Consider the following 3,120-nt stretch of genomic DNA (forward strand, 5'->3'; position numbering starts at 1 on the left):
GATGCTGATTTGCTACGCCGGTTTGGGCCATCAAATCTTGGGCAAAGTATGGACTATCATATATTGCTGGAAAGCCCAGGATGTCTACTTTCCAATGCCGTTGAGAGCGCGCCAATTGGGCTTTTGTAGCTCCAGAAAATCCACTTCGAGTGCAGGGAGGTCAGAATCCAACAGCATCTGCAGTCCTTTTCAGTCTCTGGATCAGATTTTTGCTCAGAACCTTCAATTTCAGCCAGAAAATACCTGAAATCACAGGAAAACACACAAACTCATAGTAAAGTCCAGAAAAGTGAATTTTAACTAAAAACTAATAAAAATATACTAAAAACTAACTAAAAGATACTAAAAACATACTAAAAACAATGCCAAAAAGCGTATAAATTATCCGCTCATCAGTGTTCAACGCCAGAAATATGCTACACATGGGCGTTGAATGCCCAGAGCATGCATCACTTAAGCGTTTAAATGCCAGAATTGCATGCAAAGGCATTGTACATGCCTAATTGGTGCAGGGATGTAAATCCTTGACACCTCAGGATTTGTGGACCCCACAGGATCCCCACCTACCTCCACTCATATTCTTCCCTCTTCTCAACATTCATCCTCTCTTCCCCATAAACACTCACATCCATCATCTCTTCCCTACCCAAACCCACCCTACATAGCCGAATACACACCTCTCTCCCTCTTCTCCATATCTTATTCTTCTTCTTCTTCTATTCTTTCTTCTTTTGCTCGAGGGCAAGCAAGATTCTAAGTTTGGTGTGGTAAAAGCATAGCTTTTTTGTTTTTCCATAACCATTGATGGCACCTAAGGCCAGAGAAACCTCAAAAAAAAAGAGAGAAAAGGAAAGACAAAAAAATTTTCCACCTCCGAGTCATGGGAGATGAAGAGATTCATCTCAAAGGGTCCATAGCTCAGTAGAAGAGCATTTGACTGCACATCAAGAGAGCATGAGGAATCCCCTCATCAAGAAATCCCTGAGATACCTCAGGGGATACATTTTCCTCCACACAACTATTGGGAGCAACTAAGGATAAGAGCACCAAAATCACTAGGGATCAAGTAACAGAGGCAAGGAAGAGACATAAAGGAGCTCAAAAAGTACCATTAGTCCTTCAAAAAGGCGCCACCCTCACTAAGGTGGACTCATTCCTTAACTTCCTTGTTCTTATCTCTGTTTTTTTATTTTTATGCTATATGTGTGTTTATGTTTTGTGTCTCTACCTCATGATCATTAGTATTTAGCAACTATGTCTTAAGGCTATAAATAATTCCATGAATCCTTCACCTCTCTTAAATGAAAAAATGTTTCTAATTCAAAAGAACAAGAAGTACATGAATTTTGAAATTATCCTTGAATTTAGTTTATTATATTGATGTGGTGACAATACTTTTTGTTTTCTGAATGAATGCTTGAACGGTGCATATTTTTTATCTTGTTGTTTATGAATGTTAAAATTGTTGGCTCTTGAAAGAATGATGAACAAAGAGAATGTTATTGACAAACTGAAAAATCATGAAATTAATTCTTGAAGCAAGAAAAAGCAGTGAATAGCAAAAGCTTGCGAAAAAATATGGCGAAAAAAATAATAGAAAGAAAAAGAAAAAGCAAGCAGAAAAAGCCAATAGCCCTTAAAACCAAAAGGCAAGGGTAAAAAGGATCCAAGGCTTTGAGCATCAATGGATAGGAGGGCCCAAGGAAATAAAATCTAGGCCTAAGCGGCTAAATCAAGCTTTCCCTAACCATGTGCTTGTGGCATGCAGGTCAAGGTGAAAAGCTTGAGACTGAGTGGTTAAAGTCGTGATCCAAAGCAAAAAGAGTGTGCTTAAGAGCTCTGGACACCTCTAACTAGGGACTTTAGCAAAGCCGAGTCACAATCTAAAAAGGTTCACCCAGTCATGTGTCTGTAGCATTTATGTATCCAGTGGTAATACTGGAAAACAAAGTGCTTAGGGCCACGGCCAAGACTCATAAAAGTAGCTGTGTTCAAGAATCAACAAACTTAACTAGGAGAATCAATAACACTATCTGAAATTCTAAGTTCCTATAGATGCCAATCATTCTAAACTTCAAAGGAGAAAGTGAGATGCCAAAACTATTCAGAAGCAAAAAGCTACAAGTCCCGCTCATCTAATTAGAATTAATATTCATTGATATTTTGGGATTTATAGTATATTCTCTTCTTTTTATCCTAATTTATTTTCAGTTGCTTGGGGACAAGCAACAATTTAAGTTTGGTGTTGTGATGAGCAGATAATTTATACGCTTTTTGGCATTGTTTTTAGGTAGTTTTTAGAATGATATAGTTACTTTTATGGATGTTTTCATTAGTTTTTATGCTAAATTCACATTTCTGGACTTTACTATGAGTTTTTGTGTTTTTCTGTGATTTCAGGTATTTTCTGGCTGAAATTGAGGGACCTGAGCAAAACTCTGATAAAAGGCTGACAAAGGACTGCTGATGTTGTTGGATTCTGACCTCCCTACACTCGAAATGGATTTTCTGGAGCTACAGAACTCTAAATGGCGCTCTCTTAATGGCGTTGCAAAGTAGACATCCAGAGCTTTTCAGCAATATATAATAATCCATACTTTATTGGAGATTTGACGACGTAAACTGGCGCTCAATGCCAGTTCCATGCTGCATTCTAGAGTCAAACGCCAGAAACACGTCACGAACCAGAGTTGAACGCCAAAAACACGTTACAACTTGGCGTTCAACTCCAAGATAAGCCTCAGCTCGTGTAAAGATCAAGCTCATCCCAAACATACACCAAGTGGGCCCCGGAAGTGGATTTATGCATCAATTACTTACTTCTGTAAACCCTAGTAACTAGTTTAGTATAAATAGAACTTTTTACTATTGTATTTTCATATTTGGTCTCAGTTTTATTTTTATTATTCATCTTAGGAGACTATTGATTACGTTTTGGGGGCTGGCCATTCGGCCATTGGTGGACGAAATTGTGATACTCACAATATTGTATTCTTTATTTTATATGGAATTATTCTTGTGGCTCTCTGCTATGTGTGGACACAACTCCGTTCAACTAACCAGCCAGTGCACTGGGTCATCCAAGTAATACCTTACGTGAGTAAGGGTCGATCCCACGGA

Source organism: Arachis stenosperma, chromosome 4 (genome assembly GCF_014773155.1).
Source record: "Arachis stenosperma cultivar V10309 chromosome 4, arast.V10309.gnm1.PFL2, whole genome shotgun sequence".
In the NCBI taxonomy this organism is placed as follows: Eukaryota; Viridiplantae; Streptophyta; class Magnoliopsida; order Fabales; family Fabaceae; genus Arachis; species Arachis stenosperma.